The 25676-nt window shown below is 46.2% G+C and overlaps 1 protein-coding gene across 2 annotated transcripts in view; it reads left to right on the forward strand.

Annotated features, from left to right (window-relative positions):
- The window catches only part of LOC111147025 (claudin 10), a 132146-nt gene that overhangs the window by 6781 nt on the left and 99689 nt on the right, over positions 1-25676 (forward strand). The gene's annotated exons all lie outside the window — the stretch shown is intronic.

Below are 25676 nucleotides of genomic sequence, written 5' to 3' on the forward strand. Positions count from 1 at the left end.
TGTAAGCTCTGCGACACTCAGACACCCCTGATCCTTCTGTGACCCTGCGGGACCTGAGGCCATGCTGACCCTGCGTGGGCTTCACCCCGGGTAAGCCTCTGGAGCGATGTCCCTCAGCGGAACAGACTTTTAAAAGTCCCGATTTTGTGCTCCGTTGCTCCGCCGCTTGCCGGGAGCCGGCCCCTCCCCCCGCGGTGTATCTTCCCGTCACTTTGGATTCACTTCTCCGCCCGTCCTACCTTTCAGAAAGTGGTTGATTTTCTGTTTCTAGAGTTGCAGTTCTTCTTCTCTTCGATCTCCCGTTGGATTTGTAGATGTTTGCAGTCTTTAGATAAGCTATCTAGCTGATCTCCCACTACCTGAAGTAGTCTCAGCCTGCTACTTCTCCGCCATCTTGACTCCTCCCCAAGTCAGGAGAATTCTAAAGATAAGCAGTGGACGGGGCGCCTGGGTGGCTCAGTGGGTTAAAGCCTCTGCCTTTGACACAGGTCATGATCCCAGGGTCCAGGGATCGAGCCCCGCATCGGGCTCTCTGCTCAGGGGGGAGCCTGCTTCCCTTCCTCTCTCTCTGGCTGCCTCTCTGCCTACTTGTGATCTCTGTCTGTCAAATAAATAAATAGAATCTTAAAAAAAAAAAAAAAGATAAGCAATGGACATGTTCAGGCTCAGAGAGCCCACTTAGGCGCTCAAATAACAAACTTTCCTGAACACCCATTCAAAGAATCAGGGTTATATTTCTTATAAATATTTATATTTATATTGTAAATATTTATATTTACGAGTCCCAACTTGTAAACTTACTTTGGGCTATTTCAGAACTGCTCCTTCTCCTCTGGAAGGTTTTGCTAGGTACAAGGGGAAATTGTAGAAGGAGAGGAAGGTTGTGGGGACCACTGGTGCTGTTCTGCACATCTCTGTGGTTCTTCCTTCTCCATGGCCCCTGTGGCCCACTCCCATCTTGGATAGCACATAGAAGATATGTCACCTGGGTAAGTGTAGTTCTTTGTTCTTTACTGGTTCATTTTTTTTTTTTAAGGAGAAAAAAAAATTTTTTTAAGTAATCTCCATATCCAATGTGGGGCTCGAACCCACAACCCTGAGGTCAAGAGTCACATATTTTACTGACTGAGCCAGCTAGGCACCCCTACCAAGTTCATCTTTCTTTTTTTTTTTAATATTCTAATTTTTTTTAAGTTTCTTTTTTTTAAGATTTTATTTATTTATTTGACAGAGATCACAAGCAGGCAGAGAGGCAGGCAGAGAGAGAGGAGGAAGCAGGCTCCCTGCTGAGCAGAGAGCCCGATGTGGGGCTCGATTCCAGGACCCTGAGATCATGACCTGAGCCAAAAGCAGAGGCTTAACCCACTGAGCCACCCAGGCACCCCTTTAATTTTTTTTAAAGGAATTTATTTATTTGGGAGAATGAGCAAGAGAGGGAACACGAACAGGGACAGAGGGAGAGGGAGAAGTTGACTCCTCTGCCAAACAGGGAGCCTGATGCAGGGCTCGATCCCAAGACCCTGGGATCATGACCTGAGCCGAAGGAAGACACTTAACCTACTGAGCCACCCAGGCTCAGGCCCTGGGTTATCTTTAAAAAAAAAAAAAAAATGTTTGTCTTATTACCCTTTATTCTATATTCCTTAATGAAACCCAGCTATTGAAAAAATTGACATTCAAAGTTAGCTCCAAAATGGCTAAAGAACAGTGGTAGGTTTCCGTATGACTCCAATAGCTGCTTCCCCAAATGTATCTTAGAAAACAGGGAGTAAGATATTCCAGTTACTACATAGTTCCCCCCTTAAAATTTTATCCACCTTGATTCTGCTTTTCTATATTAAAGATAATGTGTTCTCTATCTGCTGTATACCCTGCACACAAGAGGTAATTTGAAAATATGGCCCACTGACAATGCTGTGATGAGAACATGTAAAATTAATTTAACATAATCTCTCCCTGTTCTTCATCCTGAATTGAAATCTTTATAAAATAAACAAGTTGCTACAGAAATCTATTTCCAACGCCAGGAACACTGATTCATGTTTCCAGAGGAAACGGGGGCTCACATCGGGATTTCCTTATTCACATGGAATCGTTGCTGCTGATTTTCCTTGACTCTTGTTGGAAAACAGAACAAGGGGGGTGTTGGGAAAGCGTGCCAGTAGGCTCTCTGATGTCACAATAATTCCAAATCGAGAACAGAACTCAGAGCCATTGAGGAATGAAAATGGGTATATCGCGTTGTAAAATAAGGAACTACTTAAGCCTGCAATGTTAATCTGAGCAAATCTTCTTAGTCTTAGGTGAGATTAAGTCTCCTCGAAGAAAGAAAAACAGAAAATCTTTGAGCTGCCAGGGTTTTCGTTTGTTTGTTTTGGGCCTTGCTGTTACATAACCTCACTGCTGGCGTCATACCTTCTTGCTACGACCCCTCGCGGATGTCTCAGTACAGCTGTGGCGTTTTAGGGACTTGTGTAGGTTGATAGTGACGAGAGCCTTGAAAGACTGGCTGTGAGCCAGACGGTCTCTGACAAGAAGCATTTACAGTTACAGTGAAAAATACAGGCGTCTTTGGCGATCGTTCTGTGGAATGAATTTGAGGAAAACACCCCAGGGACACTTGTAATTCTGTCCCCATTGTGGCCTGCCAGCTGCTTGACTCAATTTCAAAAGCCTTTCAGTGTCTTGAGGTCCAGGACCCACCATGGGCTACATCTCTAGTTCTGTCATGTTTTGTCCTTCTCTCGTGTCACTGTTAATAGTGGAATTTCAACTGTGAAAGCCAAGTGTCTCTCCGAGGGAGGAAAGCAGTCATTTCTGACAGGGAAAGCTGGGTCCAGAAAACATTGCTACAAGGAGCGGCACTGAGGTCACCTCGAAGACAGGGACCCAGACCGTGAGGTTCTCCTTGTGCTCCTGTCACCCAGGGGGCTCTGGATATTTGCAACATGGCTGAACAACAAAATAGTGAATGAGACAGATGGTTCCTGATGAGGGCAAAATTGTACTCATGGAGTGGTGTGACTGGAGTGATTTAGGACGCGGACTCAGGCAGCAAAAAGGAAGATCACTGAATTGTGATTCAGCAGACCGAACTTCAAACTCTGACTCTTTTTTTTTTTAAGATTTTACTTATTTGACAGAGAGAAAGTACAAGTGGGGGAGCAGCAGAGGGAGAAGCAGGCTCCCCACTGAGCAGGGAACCCAACGTGGGGCTCGATCCCAAGACCCTGGGATCATGACCTGAGCCAAAGGCAGATGCTTAACCAACTGAGCCACCCAGGTGCCCCAAACTCTGACTCTTTCATTAACTAGCTGCAAGACCTTGACTTTGCCAATGAATCTCCGTGTCTCATTCATAAATTTCTTTCTCCATAAATTGAGAGCTGGACTCCCAGAGCCCCTTGAAGTATCTTCCAACCTAAAATTCGATTCCAGGGCTTTGCAGGGCTTCACCACCTTGCGATAGTTCATGGAAGAATTACAGCTGTAAAAGGCTCCTTTAATGTAATTTCTCATGAGATTAGCCCTTCTTTTTCTCCCGTTATCTATTATCTTAGCTGGCTTCCTGTGTTCCTGTTTAGAATCTTATCTGCATCTGGGTGGAGATAGGTTTAAATGACCTCAAATGACTCAGTGAGTAATGACCAAGTAGAGGTGCCAGGATTTCAGTGGAATGAAACCAAGCGCTGTTCTAGAAGCCGGCAGTCAAATGCTGGCTGCCTGCAGGAGCGTGGACCTTCTGTCCTCCCTACCTGTCTCCTCTACCTCTCTCCCCCCATCCCCTTAACAGTCATGCCATAGAAGTGGGGGTAAAGAGGGCACGTGGGTAGTTCAATTGGTTAAGCGTCTACCTTCGGCTCAGGTCATGGTCCCTGGTCCTGGGATCAAGCCCCACATTGGGATCCCAGCTCAGGGGAGAGTCTGTTTCTCCCCCTGCTGCTCCCCTGCTCGTGCTCTATGTCAATAAATAAATAAAATCTTAAAAAAAAAAAGAGAGAGAATGGAGGTATAAAGGAATGGCATGTGCTAGGGAAGTTTTCCGAGGATGTTTATGCACATATAGAGAACAGCTGGGAGCCATCCGAGGTCCTAACTAGATTTCTTGCTGGTTGACATGTGTGACTTAGTCTATGATTAAGTAACAGTAAACACAATGCAAACAGTGGTAATAAATAGATGAAAACTAATTACCTTACCAGTGAGGGAAAATTGACTTCAGTAATTTAAATCCTTCCAAAATATTTCACAAATAACATGTTTCATAGATCTCTGCACTCTTGGAAGGCATTTCCCTTTCATCTCAGGAGAGGTATCCATTTGCTAAGATTCTCACTGCTTTCTGAGCTTCAATTTCATTTGTTAAAGCTGAAGCTGGGGAGCCTGGGTGGCTCAGTAGATTAAGGGTCCTGGGATCGAGTCCCATATTGGGCTCCTGGCTCAGCGGGGAGCCTCCTTCTCCCTCTGCCTGCCGCTCCCCCTGCTTCTGCTCACTCTCTCTCTTTCTCTCTCTCTGACAAATGAATAAATAAACAAAATCTTTAAAAAAAAAACTAAAGTTAAATTTAATTTTCAATATATTTTCTTGCCATATTCCAAGTATACATAAAGTTATTTAAAATCATATAGAAAAACTTAAGTTTCATCTTTGGCCATTTTTACCCCCAAAATAAGCCCAAGAAACATTTGACATGTTTTGGCCCCAACAAAAAAATGACATAATTTCATGTGCATACTGACACAAGATAGGTGAATTGTATTTTCACAGTAGAATCTGGACACCATGAGCCACTATAAAATTGTCTCTATGCCAAGAGCAATGGAATGCGTAGTGCCGGAAGGAGCCCATGTTGTGGTGAAGATGGCCCTGGAGCCAAATCAGCCAGGATTAGACGAGAATTCTATGTCCCTAGGGTGCAGGGTGTTCCTTCATGGAAGCCCCGGAGATTTCCTAACAGTTGGTCTCCATTAATAGTCTCCCTGGGGCCAGGACCTTATCTGATCCATCTCGGTGTCCTTGGTGCCCATCGCTGGGGCTGGGTCCTAGCAGGACCTCAAGAAAGGTTTGTGGATGGAACAAAAGGAAGACGTTGTTCATGGAGTTAAATTGCAACATTTAATAGATGCAGAGGGAATCTCCTATCGTGTCACCAACTCTGCCAAAGGGAGAACGCCCTAGGGAGGTGCTTAAATGGAGAAGAGCCGTGCATGTTTTTTATGAGATGCAAGAGGCATTTTTCAAGACACATACTGATTTTTTTAAAACGATTTTATTTATTTGACAGAGAGAAAGCCCGAGCGCACAAGCAGGGGGAGGGGCAGAGGAAGGAGAAGCAGGCTCCTTCCCTGAGCAGGGAGCCCGACACAGGGCTCGATCCCAGGACCCCAGGATCACGACCTGAGCAACAGCACTAAACTGACTGAGCCACCCAGGCGCCCCAAGACACATACTGATTTAGAGCCTTGCTTCTTCAAAGATGGTCCTCAGACTAGCCGCATCTGCATCACTTGAGAGCTTACTAGAAACGCGGGATCAGACCTACTGAATCAAAACCTGCATTTGAACAACCTCTGCAGGTGTCTCTTATCAGATTAGAATCTTGAGAAATCCTTCCTCTTTAGGGCTTGAAATTTGGATCTAATGGACTCACTATTTACTAAATAAGGTTCTTAATTTCCCTGGGCTTCAATTTTCTTACCTGCTAGATGGTGATTAACCAAGATAGCAGAGGCAAATGCCTTATTCAATGCCAGGCAGAGACGCTCAGTAGAGGGTAGCGCTCATCCCTGTGAGTCGGTCTTTCAGCGCCGGGAGAGCTCACATCTCAATCGTAGTGGGGGGTGGGGCGGCGGGGAGGGGGGTGACCATTACTTTTGTTCCATCAGTTTGCTTCCAGCCCGGACCCCTGTAGCTGCTTCCTGGGATCTGAAGCCTAAAAGACAGGAGCCTCTGAACCCTAGGTCATATTTATAATATTACAGAGAACACTGTGCTCACCAGACGCACACTGTTTATGCTTAGGATTTGTTAAACCCCATAGGGTGAGACCTGGCTGCCTTCCGAAGTCAGGTTCTCCCCACGCATGTGGGGATCTGTTCGTTACGACAGTCACAGGTTGCACCTGCTGGAAATGGGGAGAAAAAATTCCACTTTCTGCTCGCCTCATTGAGGAAGAGCTGCACCAAACCAAGGCTAGGCAGCCAAAAAAAGGATAAAGATTTACTCAAGTATTGCTAGCCTCACTGGGAAAAACTCTGTAACAGTTTAATATATTGATTTGAATCACATTCACATTTTACAAAGTGCTTTCACGTAATTATGTTTATTCAAAAGATGGCATTCTGTAGCCCCCATTATGAGGGCAAAATCACTGAGGCTCATAGGGGAACGTATTTATAGCTTTGTATGGTTGTCTACAGATTTTGGAGGGAAATATTCAGCATTTTGTACTAGCTCCCAAACCTGTTTGAGTCCTAGCTCTGCTGCTAATTTTTTTTTAAAGCATTTATACAGGTTTTTTTGAAAATAAATCAGTTTATCATATACTCAAATGTATGCATGACTTTCTCATAGGACTTTTTTCTTGGTCTTCTGTAGTTTTTGTTTTGTTTTGTTTTCTAATAGAGCGTCTCCTGCCCTCTTTAGTCCAGATTTTATAACTGCATTTAGGAAAGAGATCTAACTCTATAGCATTCTATTGCTTGGTGAAAATAGGTCATTATTGCCATTTCTGGCAGAAACGGTTGACAGGAAACAGGGCAGGAAATGATGTAATGATTCCAGAATTGTATATTTCCCCTATGCCCTGCTGTTTGGGGAATGACCTTACAGCTAACCAGGAACTTGCCACGAATTCTTGTAAGACCTCCTGCAAGTCACTGAAATTCACTTTGTTCCCCTTACCTACAGCATAAGGAGGGTGGGATGGAGGATATCTAGTTAATACTTCAAAAGTTTGTGGAATGATCAAGAAACATAGTCCTATTACATGAAATAGACTATTTATTTTATTATTATTATTATTTTAAGATTTACTTGTTTATTTGAGGGAGAGAGAGAGAGCACAAGCAGGGGGAGCAGCAGAGGGTGAGGGAGAAGCAGACTCCCTGCTGAGATCATGACCTGAGCTGAAGGCAGACCCTTAACTAACTGAGCCACTCAGACACAGACTAGAATGTTTTAAAATGTACTTGGGGGCACCAGGGTGGCTCAGTGGGTTAGGTATCTGCCTTCAGCTCCGGTCAAGATCGCAGGGTCCTGGGTTCGAGCCCCAAATCTGGCTTCTTGCTGGGCATGGGAGTCTGCTTCTCCTCCCACTTCCCCTGCCTGTGTGCTCACACATACACACTCTCTCTCTTCTCTCTGTCAAATAAACACTAAAATATTTTATAAATAAATAGATAGATAGATAGATAAAATGTTGGAATCTGTTTTAGTCCAGGATGGTAAGACACACAGACCCAGAATGCTGTCATGAAGGAAGAAGTTTTTAAACTCACAGATCCCTAGAAGCAGGAGGCCGGATCCCCACACCGGGCCACTGGGGAAGCCCCAGAGCCAGTGGGGGCAGCAGGAGCGAGAGGAAAGCCTGGCCAACACCTTCACTGTGGTTTTCCCTGGGAAGGCTCAGCAGGTTTGGGACTGACTAGCCTGAACCACCTCAGCAGGCTCTGGGGTAGGGGTGGTCCTACATGGTCTGTACTTGGCCCTGGGGGGGGGGGGGGGGGAGATTGGGACCCAGGAAGAGGCTCGCTGTGTGCAAGCTTGACAGAGAAGCTTGGCAGGTGTGGGCATTGGACGTGTTGATTTGCATTTGAAAGGCGACTTGTTTGTTAGCCCTGGGTTGGGGGAGGCAGTCTTGGGGATGCCCAGAGCACAGCGAATACTCCTTTGGTGTTTGCACAGGTAGGGGAGCGAGGCAAGTGCTGGGTTCTTCCACATCTCCTTAAGGCTTCACTTGCTCATCTAATCTTCAGGACTTGTTTTCTCCTCTAAATATTTTGTGTGGAAAGGGGTAGGGTTTATTTTTCACAGGGTTCACTACTCCTTGGTCGGCTTGTTGCCCAGCGGACCATACGTGCGACAAATCAGCTCTCCCCAGTGTCCTCTGTCCCTGCCTTCGACGACCTCCCCTCCCCAGGGAGACACACTCAAAGGACCCTTTCCGGGGACACAGTCTGCTGGAGCTGGTGATTTCAGAACTCCCTGCTGCTCTGCCTTTTTAGGTCATTCCAGAGCATTCAGAAAGCTCTACTGCTCTTAAATGAACTCGGGATAATTAAGCTGCCTTTTGGGAGCCAGCTGGTTTCCCAGTTAGGCTTTGGCCAGGTTTTTGTATATATTACAGGAAAAATTGATTACCAAAGGTTGACAATTTGGCAAATGGCTGTGATGTCGCATTATAGCTACAAAGGAAGCCTGTAGGTAGTTAATTCAGTTATTCACTAATGAGTGCCTTCATCAAAGCATTCATTTAGGTTCCTGGCACAGAATATAGGTCTGGGGACACAGTGAGGAAAAGGACAGAAGCCCGTCCTCCGTGGGTGTGCTAACAATCATTTAGCAGACAATCAGCTCAGCGTGGTAAGTGCTATCTGGTGGTAAAATTCAGGGAGCAGGCGGGCTTCCCAGGAGAACTAGCGTGGGGTCCAGCTTGAAAGATGGGTAGAAGTTGGCCAAGGAAAGAGCCGGGGAGGGCATTTCAGGCTCCGGGACTCATGCGGCTCTGCACTTATTAACTGCATGATTCTGGGCAGAATGCTTGACCCAGCAGCTCCTCCATCTGTAAAATGGGAATAATATCATCTCCTTCAGAGGGTGGTGGTGAGAATTAAGTGAGTCCCTCTGTGTAGAGCATGTAGAGCCGTGTCTGGCCCAGAAGGCAAAGGTCTTAGAGCAGGAGGGGACTGAGGGCCTGAGCACCCAAGGGAAGGGCATTGTGTAGGGGCTCAGAGTTGTGCGGGGAGATGTGAAAAATCAGCCTGCAGGTGTCGGGAAAGGGGAGCTTGCCAAGGGACCTTTAAACTCTATGAAGAAGGGGCGCCTGGGTGGCTCAGTGGGTTAAGCCTCTGCCTTCGGCTCAGGTCATGATCTCAGGGTTCTGGGATCGAGTCCCACATCGGGCTCTCTGCTCACAGGGAGCCTGCTTCCCCCTCTCTCTCTGCCTGCCTCTCTGCCTACTTGTGATCTCTCTCTGTCAAATAAATAAATAAAATCTTAAAAAAAAAAAAAAACTCTATGAAGAAGTTTCGACATGGTCTTAGAGGAGCTGGTGGCCCGCGTTTTCGAGAGATCCTGCTGTATTTCATGTTAGAACCAGAACCAACGGGGCAGCAGGGGAACAGGCAAGGAAGACGTTTAGAGGTAGAACTGGTAAGCTCGCAATGGGGTGACTTGTGAGGGATGAGAGGCATCAAGGACGGCCCTGAGCACCCCTTGCTGGAGACTTGATGAGCACGGACGGAAAGTTCCTTGAAGAACAGGAGGAAAGGTTAATTCCTTCTAAGGTACCATTAATAGCATAAGAATGTCAGAATGAGGAGGGCAGTAAGCCCCCACCTCCTTTATTCTGTACTTAAATTGCATAATGCTGGTGTCGGGCACCGTATTTTAAGGGACGTGGATATAAATCACATTCACTGATTCTTGAGGACGGTGACTTGGAGGATGAGGGGTCTTGAGTTAAATTCACATGGGCAGTTCTTTTTTTTTTTTTAAGATTTTATTTATTTATTTGACAGAGAGAGAGATCACAAGTAGGCAGAGAGGCAGGCAGAGAGAGGAGGAAGCAGGCTCCCCGTTGAGCAGAGAGCCCGATGCCGGGCTCAATCCCAGGACCCTGAGATCATGACCTGAGCTGAAGGCAGAGGCTTAACCCACTGAGCCACCCAGGCGCCCCTGGGCAGTTCTTTTTACTTGGAAAACAAATAGGAAGACTGTGGTCAAGGAGGGGGAGTGGGAAAGAGACAAGTAGCACCATTGGGTAAACTTTGCTATGGAATCAGATTTAGGGGCACTATGAAGAAGAAACTTCTTTGAGAGCGGCCCCAGAATGGAGGAGGTTGTCTCAGAAAGAACCGCCTAGAGGGGCACATACGAGGCTTAGTGGGTTAAGCGTCCGACTCTTGGGCTGGGCTCAGGTCATGATCTCAGAGTCCTGAGATCAAGCCTCGTGTTAGGCTCTGCGCTCAGCGGGAGTCTGCTTGAAAGTCTCTCTCCCTCTCCCCCAACTCTTGCACATGCTCTCTCTCTTTAAAAAAAAGAAGAAAGGAGGAGAAGAAGAAGAACTGGCTAGACGTATCCAGGGGAGGCTAATGATTCTCTGCTAAAACGGTAGTAGAAATAATCCCAGCACTGGTTGGGAAGATAGAATAGGTCATCTCTAAAGCCATTTCCAGTTTGAAATCTGAGTTCTGTGAACGTGTCAAAAGAGAAGGAAATATTTAAGCACCAATCTTCCTGATTTGCTATTGACTTAAATACTTTTGGGCAATGCTCAGGCTCTGTGCTGGGCACTTGGGAACACAGCAATAAAGAGACTTTGTCTTTGCCCTAGAACGGAACACTGTTTAAAGTAGGAAATGTTATATATGTTGTATTAATGTTATTGTATTTAAACCAACGTATTAATATATGTTAGAGTGAATTTAATGAATATATAATTCACCATCTAAATTGATGTTTTAAATGGTCCTGAGCAAACCCAAGGGATGCCACCTAACCCTTGCCAGGGAAGGAATGACTTCTAAGTCCAGGCATAAGGCTGAATGATGGGGGCTGGGGGATATGAGAGATCAAGTCCTGCCTTTAATTAAATTTCTTTGGATCAATATTTTTGGTTCCCATGTACCAAATATAGTCCATGTATAAAAACTAGACCAGCCTTCCTGTTGGGAGACTGATTTTCTCCAGAACACAATATGTGGACTTTTGGCAAGAGAGGCAGAGGGAAATTAAGGCTGTTTTCTATCTCACTATAACCAGATGTTCCCATTTAATCCACCAGCAAATACTGAGCCAGTTTTATCTGGGAGTTTCAGCCCGCTCTGCAGGACTCCTACGACTGTCCCTACTAAACTGATTCTCTGCTGCGCGAGACCCTTCCCTGGCTCTGCGCCCTGGCTCTGCTTTGCTCAGCTCCCAGTTCCTGGAGATCAGCTGATGCCCGCTCTCCTGTTGGAACTTGGACCTCAGACCCTTCGCTTTGTTCTGCGGGCTAAAGTTTGGGTTCCAGGCAGTAGATCTGTCTTAGTCGTGACCTTCCTGCCTGCTCATTCCAGCCTGCCTGGCTGCTCAGCCCTGACCCAACGTCTTCCCTGGTCCCTAAGCCCTGGACTCAACGTATCTGCCTCCTGGTTCTGCTCCCTCACCAGAACGTGCCCTTCTCCCAGCCTCTTCCCCGGGAAGAACTACTGGACTAGGTCTCCAAGCCGTGAGCGTTTGCGGAGAAAGGAGAAGCAGGTGGCAAGGCCGGAAGCCCGAATACACAGCCTAGTCAGCAAACGGGAAGGCAGACAGTTGGGCGTGGCCTTGGGAGGGGGTGGGGCCGCCAAGAGGGACCCGCGGACACTATTAGAGAATTATCTGAGATCCATTTAGATCACCTGGGGAAATACCCATGTCATTCTCTCAGAAGAAAACAAAAAACGTGGATCTCCTGCACAGAAACGGTTGAAGATTTCTGCTCCTCAACACCAGAATAAGGAGCATTTCACCCTGGAACAGGGTCAGCAGAGAAAATTTAGTTTCTGACCTCGGCCTTAGTGCCTCTCACAGCCCGGGAATACGAGCACCCTCCATCACACTGTCCTCTTTGTCCACTAGATGGACTCGCAACTGCCTTGCCTTCTTTCACATCTTCTCTGCTTGCTGGGTGTTCCCTCAGGTGAACTCTGGGATCTGGCACACATTGAGTCCTCCGTAATGACCAGTTCCCTCCTTTCCAGTCCTTCCCCATCCCCTTTCCTTTCCCCTCATCTTTTCAGAGTGCAGACCTTGAAGCTTGACTTCCTAGCCAAAGTCCCAGATCTGCCCTTAGTAGCTGTGTGACCTTGGTCTATTACTTAACCTCTCTGTTTCAGTTTCTGTATCTTTAAAATGAGGCTGATGACAGTATCTTCCCTATGAGAAAGGTTAGAGGAGATGATATATGAGTTAGCTATTATTGTCATGTGCTCCAAGCTACAATTCTAGGCTTCTATTTTTTATTTTTAAATTTCATTGAAATCCTTCTTTCTTTCTTTTTTTTTTTTTTTTTTGTTTTTTAAAGATTTTACTTATGTATTTCACGGGGGCGGGGGGGAGCACAAGCAGGGGGAATGAGAGAGGGAGAAGCAGGCTTCCCGCAGAGCAGGGAGCTGGATGTGGGGCTCCATCCTGGGACCCTGGGATCATGACCCGAGCTGAAGGCAGAGGCTTAATTCTAGTCTTTTAAGACTGCTTTGAATCCTGACTTGGTCATCTTCATATTAGCCACTCTCCCAGCTTAGCATCTTCTAGAAACCTGCATCCTATGGTCTCTGTGAGATTCTTTCTGGAGAGATGAAAACACCCGCCACCCTCCCCCTGCCCCAGAATTCGAGATCTGGGAGGATGGCTGCACAGCCTCACTTCCTTGCTTCTTCCAAACGGCTGACTCCGGGCTTTCACGGAGACTGCCTCTTTGGAATTCCATGTCATTTCCCTTGTATCTTCCCAATACCCTCCCTCCTCCTGACTTTCTCCCCTGTTTGGAGGAGACCACCACTCAGCTGGTCCCTGAGGCTGAAAACCTGGGGTCACAGAACGCTCGCCTGCTGCTTCTTCAGAGCTCACATCGGGTCCGTTGCCGAGTTCTGTAGAACCGCCCGCACCGCCCTCCTCTTCTCCTGGTGGGGAGGTGCTTCTTCTTCTTCTTCTTTTTTTTTTTTAAGATTTTATTTATTTATTTGACAGAGAGAGAGATCCCAAGTAGGCAGAGCGGCAGGCAGAGAGAGAGGGGGAAGCAAGCTCCCCGCTGAGCAGAGAGCCCGATGCGGGGCTCGATCCCAGGACCCTGAGATCATGACCTGAGCTGAAGGCAGAGGCTTAACCCACTGAGCCACCCAGGCGCCCTGGGAGGTGCTTCTCGTCTGGGGCTCAGCCTCCAGGGGCTCCCTGCTCAACTAGATTGGGACCAGACATTAGGAAGACATGACTTTCTGCTCTGCCACTTGGTGTAAGCAAGGCGGTCCCACACTGCCCCAGAAAACCTGCAGAGTGGGGTGCCTGGGTGGCTCAGTGGGTTAAAGCCGCTGCCTTCGGCTCAGGTCATGATCTCAGGGTCCTGGGATCGAGCCCCGCGTCGGGCTCTCTGCTCAGCGGGGAGCCTACTTCCCTTCCTCTCTCTCTGCCTGCCTCTCTGCCTGCTTGTGATCTCTGTCTGTCAAATAAATAAATAAAATCTTTAAAAAAAAAAAAAAACCTGCAGAGGCCGAGCTTGGCCAGCTTCATCCTGGGCTTTATTCGGGTGCCTTCAGGGAGCACTTAATCCATGCCAAGCCCCACACTACACAGCACCTCATTTAACCCCCAGAGTGACCCTCTGAGGTAGGCTCTATAGTCACATTCATTCTAGAGCGGAAGCGACCAGAGTTTGGAGAAGTTCCGAAACTTGCTCAATTTCACGGCTGAGCTCAGCCGTGGCAGGATTCAAATGTCCGTCTGTGGCTCCCGAAGCCAGCAGACTGCCTACCCACCAAGGACACCCTGTGGCAGGTTCCTGGAGAGAGGAATGCCCCACAGCTGTGCTCACGCCCTTCCCAGTCTCCCTGCTGCAACCAGATTGGACTCTGTGTGTAATCTTTTTCCTCGTCTGTGCCTCTGCTCACGCTGTTTGGGGCAAATGCCTTTCCTCCCTACCCCCTGCGTCCTTCTCCCTCCAATCTCCACCTCAAATGCCACCTCTCATACAAAGCCTTTTTCGTCTTCTAACCAGAAGGGACCTTTGTCTCCGTCCACCTGTGTGGCACTTGGTACTTTCCTTGTTGTGATGTTGTCTCTCTGGCTTGTGTTGCCATTACTCATCACTTGTCCTCTCCCACCACGAGCTTATAAACCCCCTGAAAACAGAGACCGAGCAGTGTCTCTCTATCCCTTTCCTAGAAGGGGGCCCTGCACAAAATCTCCACTGTCTAGGTGCATGCTGAAAGAGGGAATATTTTGTTGGCTTGAATGAATGGCTGCAAGCCTAGGACCACAGGGGCTGGTTCACCATCCTTGGTGCTGTAACTGAGTCTATCTGGATGGTTGCCAGGCCCACATTTCTCCTTCCTGTCTACAAGCACAGCGCGGGAGAAGTTGTAAAGCATCTTAGTAAACTGCTCCAAAAAGACTTGGTCCAGTATGGTGTTTCTCGTTCTCAGGAATCATGCTGGCTCCTGGTGGGGGCTTCTTTCTTTAGGAAGCACTTGAACCCATCTCTTCAGTGATCTATTCTAGAATTTACCGGGGGTTTGCTACCAAGCTCACCAATGGCAAATTCTGGCATGTACCGTTTTGAAATCTGGGACCTTTCCTTAATCCCTACGCTTCTCCCCAGTCTTGTTTTCCTTCCTTCTAAGATCAAATCTGGCCCTTTCATTCAGATGTTCACATCATGAAAAGTCTCGGGACCGTTCCCAGTGTTTCTCCTGGACCGTAGAAAACAGCCTACGTTTGAGAGGTGAACTGAGAAATCAGAATGTGATAAAAATGACTCTGATTATTCTGATCACTTGAAGGATTTTCTGTCCTCTGAGTGGTTCTGGGCTGAGTCCTCCTCTCGGTAATTAATGACTTTGAGATACGGATGTGGCTGCTGGTCTTGTCCATAAGTCATCCAGCCATGCATGACCACAGTCAGCAGGAAAAAACGGCCTCTCTAGCTCTCATCAGCCGGATTCCGAAGAGGGGCCAGACCACTGGCCATTTCTGCGAGGGCTCAAGTCTCTGTGTGTTATGGGCAACATGGTAGAAAGTGCAAGGTCGACATAACGTGCCATTCACCGAAAGCAGCCTAAATTATAAGCGCCAACCTTCTCTAGATAGCCGGGTGCCATTTGGGTTATCTGTATTATAAAACAGGTCTGAGGATGATTGCTTTGGAAAAAGTCCTGCTTTTAGGTGTCTTACTTTAAGTCAAATGGTCGCGATGAGGAGTGGAAATCGTTTTCTAACAATAAGTTATTTCCTTCCTGGGATTTTTTTTTCCTGTCAGGATTTTCTCTTAGTCACCCGGTTCCCTGACCACACCCCGCCTCCAGTTTCACTGCCCCTCCTTAGCTTCTTAAAATACTTGGGACAATCTTTTATTACTAACTTAGCTGACGGGTCTTCTCTTCCTGTGTATAAATCTTGACTCTTCCCATAATCAGTATGCATGTATGCAGGTATGTATTTCTTACTCTGTAACCTCTCTTAGATCTCATATCTTTTATTTTATTTTTTCCATGTGTAAAAGTTATGCTCTGTACTACAGCAAGCTGTGTGGACAGATGCTATCATCTAAACGTTTATGCCCCAGTTCAAGTGCAGTCCCGGCAGGAACCAGACTTATTCAGGGGCCCCGCTCTCCATATTTCTGACGTTTCCTGGTGATACTTACAATGATCTCCTCAGCTACCTGCTGTTATCCTATGTTTGCTATGGGGATATGGCTTCTAGAAGAGGCCCCCCACATACCTCTCCCAACAACGCTGTGGGGCATAGGCTCTTCCCACTTAGAATTCCAGGGCTAGCGGTTCTCCCTCAAGGTCATATTTCCACTACTGCTGGTCTCGGATGTCCCTGTCTCGATGCTGTCTCCTTCTCTCCTCCCTGTGTTAACTGCAGATAGACTGTCCCAAGGATCGCAAGCCTGGTAGCAATTTCAGTTCACCTGTGCGTAGGTGTTTCCCACAATATGTGTGCTCAGCCAGGATGTTGAAGTCAGGATAATGGTTGATGCTGGTGCCATACTGGGCCAGGACTGCACAGTCCTCTCTGACACTTTAAAGAAGGCTGATTCTGGGACCGGGTCATGGCCTCGGGCTCCTCTCTCTCTCTCTCTCCCCACCCTTTTTGGGGATTGATTGCAGGCTGGGAAGGAAAATGGTGCCCGTTCTGCAGTCTGGCTTCATCTCAGAGGTTCAGGGGTGATGGTAGTAGAGGGGCGGTGTGGGCATGTGGACAGACAAGAGGGGATGTAGGGATGTAAGGAGGCTGTCAGGTGCCAGTTCCTTTCAGAAAACTCAGCTCCATTGAGAATTTGTGAATGTGAATAGGTATTGATGGCAAAGATGTTATCCAGCTCTGTAGGCACTATGTGATTTTCTTTTTTATATTTTAAAGATTTTATTTATTTATTTGGCAGACAGAGATCACAAGTAGGCAGAGAGGCAGGCAGAGAGAGAGGAGGAAGCAGACTCCCCGCTGAGCAGAGAGCCCAATGCGGGGCTCGATCCCAGGACCCTGAGATCATGATCTGAGCTGAAGGCAGAAGGCTTAACCCACTGAGCCACCCAGGTGCCCCTGCACTATGTGATTTTCAAGTGCAAAGGAATATTTGGGGGGCAGGTGTGGTGCCTAATTCCATCCCCCCTTCACAATAAAAGTTTGAATTCTAAGCCTTCAACTTCAGTTTAAAAAAAAAAAAAGTCCTTTTACAGAAATCCCTGGCTAGTTGATTTTTTTCTGCTGGTGGGATTTTCCTGCTGTCTCTGCTGTTTGCTCTGAACTACCTGGTCTCTGGAGCCACCCAAGAAGTTGAATATTCTTTGAGGCACCAGGAGGGCTCAGTCAGTTAAGCAACTGACTCCTGGTTTTGACTCAGGTCATGATCTCAGGGTCATGAGATCGAGCCCCACATTGGGCTCCATACTCAGTGGGGAATCTGCTTGAGATTCTCTCTCTGCCTCTCCCTCTGTCCCTCTCCCACTAAAATAAATAAATATATCTTTTTTTTAAAGATTTTATTTATTTATTTGACACAAAGAAAGAGATCAGAAGTAGGCAGGGAGGCAGGCAGAGAGAGAGGGGGAAGCAGGCTCCCTGCTGAGCAGAGAGCCCGATGTGGGGCTCGATCCCAGGACCCTGAGATCATGACCTGAGCCAAAGGCAGAGGCTTAACCCACTGAGCCACCCAAGTGCCCCAATAAATAAATATATCTTAAACAAGTTGAATATTCCCATTTCTGGAGGCTTTGATGATTCCTGGGCTCCCCCTATCTTCCATACACCCTTTTGTGGTTCTTGGAGCCTGTGTTCCATGCTGGTTCCCAGGAAATAGTCCAGAGGCCCCAGCTCAGGCAAGCAGTAGCCTCATTAATACTAGAAAGGTAACTCCTCCCCACCCCCCAGGGACCAGCAAAGCCAAGGGGCTCCAAGGTCATGGTTCCCTTGATTTCCTCTGCCTTGGGCCTCCGCTAGTTCTCATCCTCACCATGAAGCCTGTGATCTCCTAGGACACCTGCTCCCCTCCCCCATGCTTTCACTTCTTTGCTATATTTGACAATAATTCTGACTATTAAAGGAATAGTGCCACAATTTTTTGTGCTCTTCACAGTACAATGACTATAGAAATGACAAGCTCTTAAGTTTGATCTGCATTTTTAACCTTTTCTCCATCATTTTCTTAGCCTTGGTTTGTAGCATTTGCCAATGTCGGTGGTATAAATGGTATAAATACTCCTCTTGGGGCAGTTTCAAGCTACCTACAGGACGTCCCTGAACACAGAGTTGGGAAGATACATCCACTGGCACACAGTTGTGTGGATATAACAGACCTAAAATCCTCGAGAGCATAGAGAATGATTTAGGAAGATGAGTTTTTAGTATTTCAATCTAATTTATTTCATTGTATGTTCAATCTAATTTATCTGTCTTCAACACAATTTATTTCATTGTATGTTCACGTATTTCTTTTTTTTTTTTTTTTTTTTTTTGTTTTTTTTTTAAAAAAGTTTTTTTTTTTTTTTTTTTTTTTAATGGTTGTGTTTCAAAACAGGCATGCAAAATTCCTGAAAATGTAACAATTGGCTCTCAGAGCTGGTATGAGCCATTCCAAGTCAGCCCCAGCATAGGGCTGGTTACGGGTGCATGTGTTCTAGCTCGCCTGCTAGACCGCAGATTGAGGAAGGCAGGTTCCAGCCTCTAATTGCCTTTGTTTTCCCTTCAGTGTCTTACACGTGTCAGGCGCAATATGACAACAGGGAAGCCAGCGAGAGAAAATATGCTTCCTCCTTTGATTCAGCCTCATAGGTGACCAGACTTTTCCTATGGCTCCAGCTTCAGACAACTCTCTCCTATCCCTAATATATTTGCTTCATTTCTCCTGCTACATTTTAACTTCTTAAAGCTTGGAACTCAATCTTACTCGTGGTCCTGGACCGCCGGACCATAGGCCATAGTAGACCTCATCATTTCTTGATCTTTTCAACAATGGAGAGTTCACCTTTGTCCAGTCAAAATTCACCTCACTGGCTGGGGGTCTTTCATATTCTTCCCTGTCCAGACAGCCTGCTAGTTCTGTGTTTCACATTTGGGAAGTATCTGTTCCCTTCTCTTCTCACCTTTCCTCAGACTCCTCTCTTAGAACTAAGGTCATGTTCTCCTTGAGAGCTTGGACCTTATTCTTTTTATCTTTATAATTCCAACAAGTAACAGAGTACCAGAAGAACAAGACTGATCCTGTGCAAAGTGCTGGATGGATGGATGGATGGATGGATGGATGGATGGATGGATGGATGGGTGGATGGATGGATGGGTGGATGGAGAGCACTGAGGGGACGTCAGAGCTCACCAGAGTCACTGATGAAGCAAGGAGTTTCTCTCTTTTTGGTCTTTAGCACTGGATCCAATATTTCTCTTAGCCAGTACAGGAGAAACATTAATCTATTCATTCATTCAACAATATTCATTGTTCAAGGCACTGGAAATGCAGCAGGAAACAAGACAAAGTCTTTGTCCTCATGGAGCTTAGGTTCTAGTGGGCACAGGAGGACACAAGGAAGGTGCAGTGGGCTGAATGTTTGTGTCCCCCACCCCCAAATTCATATGTGGAATCCTAACCCCCAGTGTGATGGTATTCGGAGGTCAGACCTTTGAAAGGTGGTTAGGGAAGAGATTTGAAGGGATTGGTGCCCTTATGTGCCAGGAGCTCTCTGCTCTCCTCCATTTGAGAAGTCTGCAAACTGGAAGAAAATTCTCACCAGACCCGACCGTGCTGGCTCTCTGACCTCAAAATTCCAGCCTTTAGAACGATGCGATATTTGTTTACAATCCATCTTGCCTGTGGCACTTGGTTAAAGCAGTGGGAACGGACTAAGACATGGGGACAGCAGAACAGCCCGTTACATGCCATGGAGGTCCTAATCATCCTGTCCCCATGGGTGTCTGCCAGCCTGCCCTGCCTTAACCTTTTCAGGAACATTCCATTGTGGCCTTTTGCTTTCCGTACTGTGTTTCATTGAATCTTAAAGAACTACAGTCCGACAAATAAGGAGCCAAGTTTGGGGCAGTGACAGATTAAATGGAGATTTTCTCAATGTATTTCCGGACTATAGGAACATTTGGTTCTCCTGGTCCATGAATTTTTACTAAAGGTAATTCTTCCTAAAGCTACATAGGCTCGTGGCAATGCTCCAAGGAAAATATATACTTGTCCTACTGTACTAAGGGTGATTTCCTGCGGCCCCTAATGGAAACATATGTCTTAAACATTCTCTTCTGTAGCCTACTTTGGCTAGTGGCCATGGATTCAATCCAACCAAACACACATACTCACCCAGCGATGCCGTGTCATCTGTTAGCCTTTTCCCCTCACAGAATATTCAACATCTTCTTAAAGGTGCAAGGAAATTGTTCATGTCTATTTCTTTGTGAAGTCTTTTTTTTTTTGAAGTTTTTTATTAGATTACACACCAATATATGTTGAATTTAAACTGTCTAATGATAAATTTTTAATAAAAAATAAAATTCTAAGCTTCTGGAAGACAGAAACAGCAACTTATTTTTCTCCTCTATTGCACGATACTTCTCTAGCTCAGAGCATGGCAAAAATAAGGACTCTGTAAGTTCATTTGTTGGATGAATGAATTTATTTATTCATGAATAAATTCTTTATTCATGGATGAACTTATTTATTCACTCATTACTTTTCTCCCTTCCCTTGCATTTTATCTGCTGTTTTCTTTATTCTTTTGACTCAGTAATACTTTTCATATCATTTTCAATAAGGGAGTTGAATAAATTCATATTGACCTGAATTGAAAAGAGAAATGGAAACAGAGAGAAAATCTTTAGCAAATTGGACCAAACCTCTCCCAGGGAGTTGCAAATTAATCCAGTGAAATGTTCCGGATGTTTCGGATGAGGGAATTCTCTCCCAGACAGGTCACACTCTCTCACTAACCTCGGGTCTGGTTGAAGGGAGATCCTCTTAATCCAAAACATCCTGCGACTTTAATTTAATTATGAAACAACATGTTGTGCCAGTGAAGTTGGACTCCAAGATGACTTGTAGAAAGTCTCTGGTTTGATACTTAAACAGATGCCATTTAACAAAGTAGAAAGGACAGCGTCAGGCCAGACTGTCTGAGATAGATGCAAACAAGCTAGAGGAGGCTGCTTTTAACATGATCTTAGGAGCGATGAAAGCGTGTGTCATCTGGGGTTAAACTTTAATTTCACATCCTTTAACTATACGCTACACTTGCTGGTAGGCAGACCATCTAGCGGGTAGATCATCAAGCCATCTCTACTCACTTGCCTTTTTTGGTGGGGGCGGGGCAGAGGGAGGGGGGGAATCCCAAGCAGGCTCCACGGCCAGCACGGAGCCGCAGGCGGGGCTCAATCTCACGATGCTGAGATCATGACCTGAGCCCAAATCAAGAGTCAGATGTTTAACAAACTGAGCCACCCAGGCACCCCTCGATTGCCTTACTTTTTTAATGCAACTTGTTTTTAGGTTCCGCCAACTCTTTTTTCTTATCTTTTACATTTCTCTAAGTGTCTTAAATTTGAAGGCGGGACAGAAGCAGAAGGGCAGGCATGTAAAGACGGAGCAGACGTCCATGCTTGCAAGCCATGCAGAGGCCTGACCAGGCCACAAACAGCAGGTCCCAAACCAAACATGTCATGTTCCTGCACAAAAACACGTCCTGTGTTTGTGCTGCCGTACACCTGCTCCTGCCTCTCCGGAGCATTTCAGTGTACCCATCTTGTCCAGCTCTATTGTTGGCATTCGTGTGTTTGCCTAGTTCTTTTTTTTTTTTTTTTTTAAGGTTTATTTATTTATTTATTTGTCCAAGAAAGAGAGAGCACAAGCAGGGGGAGCAGCAGGCAAAGCAGGCAGAGGGAGAAGCAGGCTCGCAGGGAGCCTGATGCAGGGCTCGATCCCAGGACCCTGGGATCAGGACCTGAGTGAAGGCAGCTGCTTAACCGACCGAGTCACCCAGGCGTCCTGAGTTTGTCTACTTCCCGAGGAGGACTCCATCTTGAACCTCGAAGAGGATGGCAGATTCCTGGGGATTACTCTGGTTTCCTGCTTAAATAGAGGCTCAAAACATATTTGTTGAGCTAGATTAAATCCTTATAGTTTCACAAAACTTACAAAATCTGCTTCTGATGAAACAACCACCTTGTGCCTTCTGGAGTTAGTTTTGAGGCAAATGGATCCTCTTCTTCTAAAAGGACAGCTGTGCAGTTCAGGGAAGACCAAAACAAAGGTGTCTGGGGCTCTGTGTTTTGCACATTTTTTAAAAAGATTTTATTTTTAAAATTTTTAATGTAATTTCTACCCCAAATGTGGGGCTTAAGCTCATGACCCCCAAGATCAAGAGTGGCGTGCTCCACGACTGAGCCAGCCTGGCACCCCTCTGTACGTCCTTCATAACATTCCTGACCCTGGACTTGGTCAAGCGCATACGGATGTAGGGGGATTCCCTGTTGCTACCACTGTTTGTTCTATTCTACTCTGGCTTCAAATACTCTGCAGGTGGAGATTACCCTGGTTCCCCCCAGTTACCACATATAGTTTTGGGGCCCTCCGTTTTCCTGGGGATGCCACTAGCCTGGAATTTGAATGGTTTCCCAATAAAAATCCCTCCCAAACAGGAAAGTCTGGATTTGTAGTCATGGTCTCTGACCCTTTTCTCTCCTGATGACCTCATAGGAAGCCAAACTCCCTAGACTGAAGCCATTAATGTAGAATATTCATGGAGATCTCTCTCATCTCATAAGGGTCGGATAAAAATGGGATGGCGTATGAGTTAGCCATGGTCAGAAAATCACGGTGTAACAAACAACCATAGATCCTCTTGGTCAACAACTATAAAGATTTATTTTCTGCATCTGTGACATTTAGCTGTTCTAAGCTGGGCTCAGTTGGATGGCTCTGCTGATCTCGGCTGGGGATCTCACGCATCTGGGGGTCTCCTGTGGGTTGGCTGATCGTAGGTGGGATTGGTTAGGGTAACTTAGTTTTTCCTCTACCTGCCCACCCCCTAGGACCAGTGGGCTACCTGGGCATATCTTTTTCATGGCAAAAGCACAGCAGATATCTGGATCCCATAGGCGGTTTTGTAAGCCTCTCCTTGCATCATGTCTTCCAGTATCCTACTGTCCGAAGCAAGGCACATGACTGAACTCAGAGTAATGGGATGGAGAATTGCCCTCCCCACTTTGATGGGAGGAACTCAAAACGAGGCATCCAAGGGCTTGGTTATAAGAAGTCACAAACTGGGGACGCCTGAGTGGCTCAGTGGGTTGGGTGCCTGCCTTAGGCTCAGGTCATGATCCCAGGATCCTGGGATCGAGTCCCGCATTGGGCTCCTTGCTCAGTGGGAAGTCTGCTTCTCTCTCTCTGTCTCTGCCTGCCCCTCTGCCTGCTTGTGCTCTCTCTCTCTGACAAATGAACAAACAAAACCTTTAAAAAAAAAAAGAAGTCACAAACTGGAGCCATCCATGCAACATGTCACAGTTGGAATATCACTTAGGCAGTGACTTCCATTCAGCTCCTCTCCTTTCCTGATATTTTGCACAGAACACTTTTACATGTGGGACTTAAACTCTCTTACCCGGCTGGGCCCTTTCCCCTCCACATCCTTGTAAAATGGTCACAAGCTCCCCAACATTTTCATGTCATCCATGATAAACATAGAAAACATTTACCCAGGCCTGGGATTTCTTATGGGTTGGGGAAGGGAGCCAGGGGAGCTGGGGAGACCTTCACAGATGATTGCAGCTGGGGGAACAGTTGGGAAGGGTATGGAAAGGGCAGGAGGGTTACCGAATATCTCTTCAGTGGAATGTTGGATTATGGTCCTTTGCAGGACTGGGTTTTCCTACAGGGGTGAAAGCCCGTGTGCTTCTAGGCTATTCTACAGTTCTGGGAAGGCAGAAATTAACTTGCGGGAAAACTGACAATAATGCAGGTGATTCCTGCCCATAACAATACAAGCAACCCCTGCTCGAGGCAACATAAAAGAATTCTGCTGTGTAGAGACTATGAAAACCAGTCTTAACATCTTACCGATTCCTCCACAAACTAATAACAATTAATAATAAAAACAAACTCATGGGTTAATGATGGCCATTTAATATTAGCTTGAGAGTCACGATTTGACCTTTTTAAAAATTACCCTTTAATACGACATTGCCGAGTTATTCTCAGATTCCCATCCCTGTAGTCACTTCCAATAATTTCGTTCATTCAGCCTGTAAAGCAGTGTGTTTAAGTTTATCAACCCCATAACTGGCTTTCTTGGATCTTTCTCTAAGTATTTTTTAATGAGTAAATAACTTTCTTAAAGGTGGAGGCTTTGGTATCATAGGAAACCAAGAGGCTGAGAATGAGTCTGTCGGTAGCACCGAGGGCCAGGATCTAGATGGTTCCCTCACACACTCTGCTTCACAGAGGGTTGAGGGGGCCGCTGATGGCTCAGTGCAGGAGTCAGCTTCTAGGTCAGGACACCGGCAAGTATTTGAGGCATTAAACGCTCAGAAAAGAAAATGCCAAAACCAGTAGTGCTCAAATACTACCCAAACAGCAGCCAAATTGTAGCTATAGAGGAAAAGAGAGGAGGGTTTGAGAAGCCGGGGAAGGCCACCAGAAACGGGGGGAAAATGTAAGCAACTTGGAAGATTCTGTGAGCTCACAATTCAGAGCGTTTAACCCTTCGGTTCCTGCGAGGTGTGCATCTGACTGAACGGGAAAAAACAATGCACAGGTTCAGGGACAAAAGAGAAATTCCTGATCGATGCCTGTTGCACTGATCACAGAGGTAAGCTGCTTGCCGAGGACGGCGCCTTCAGTCTTTTGTCTGGCTAGCTGGTGCTTCTGAAATGATGGCAATCAAAATGCTCTTCAGACAGGCCGTGGCCTCCGATAATAGGCCCTTCCCTGTACTAGCCCGCGTGGCCTCCCTCGGCTCTTTTGCCCATGGAAGCATCTGAGTTCGCACCCTTGACTCATAATTGTATCTCCAAGCACTTTTTGAAACCAGTGGCACAGATTTAATGCTGTAACATTATTTACAGCAGTAAGCCAGCGCTGAAGTGAGTTCAAACTCTGCTTCTGTCTCAACAGTCACCCTTTGGCAGTGACCCCAGAATACAGGCCAACGACTTGTCCTGCAAAATTCTCTATTTTGGCAACGCCCACACAGCACTGTCTTTTCTTTGTGCCATTTATATGTTTACTTTTTTTTTTAAGATTTTATTTATTTTGTGAGAGAGAGAGTGCACACGTGAGCGGGGGGAGGGGCAGAGGGAGAGAGAGAATCTCCAGCAGACTCCACGTTGAGCGCGGAGCCCCCAACACGGGGCTCAATCCCAGAACCCTGAGATGACAACCTGAGCTGAAATCGAGAGTCGGATGTGAACTGACAAGCCATCCAGTTCCCCCTCTATGTTTACCCTAGATGCACAACGGCTGAAGTTGTCCGAATGACATTTCATTCTGCTGCTGTTTTCAACAACAAATCCAGTTCTTAAAAGAGAATATTCGTCCCTTTAACTTGGTAATATGAAATCCTTTAGAGGCAAATCCTTTGCCTGTAAGTGGCAAACATAATAGTCGAAAGACAGACCCCATGATTTACCCAGTCTCGGACGTTGTTTGAGATGGCTAATACTTCCGTGGCCCATGCACCATGCTACATACGTCATAGGTATTATCTTCTAAAATTCTCATCCTATGTGTTGGTTTCCTAATTTCAGAGGTGAAAAAACTAACACTCCCAAGACTTAAAGTTTTAAAAACTTGCCTACAATCACACAGCTAGTATTAAGTCGAAGTCTGAGACATTTGCCCTCAACCTCCAAACCATCCAAAGGCTTCTGAAATATGGCACCCCAGAATACTCATTGATGATGTAGCAGGTGAATGATTACAGACTTTATAGGCAGCAAAGAAGGAACACATACACTTCCTAACTTCAAGAGTTTACTCTCAACACTCCTCTAAGATCTTGGTAAAGTCATTCTTTCTGTCATTGTTCATGATCAAGGCAGATTCAGGAAAACATTCTTCCCAGTCTCAAACCCTGGGATCCACTCACCTTCTAGCCCAAGGGTCTTCCTTCTCTACTGTTTGTCATCTGCTATGATCAGAGACCATCTAGAACAGGTGTTCTTTATTTATTATTTATGTTTTAATGTAATGGGCATGTAGCCTAACAGGGGTTTGAACTCATGATCC

The sequence above is a fragment of the Enhydra lutris genome, unplaced genomic scaffold (genome assembly GCF_002288905.1).
Source record: "Enhydra lutris kenyoni isolate GAN:26980312 unplaced genomic scaffold, ASM228890v2 scaffoldscaffold15, whole genome shotgun sequence".
NCBI classification, from domain to species: Eukaryota; Metazoa; Chordata; class Mammalia; order Carnivora; family Mustelidae; genus Enhydra; species Enhydra lutris.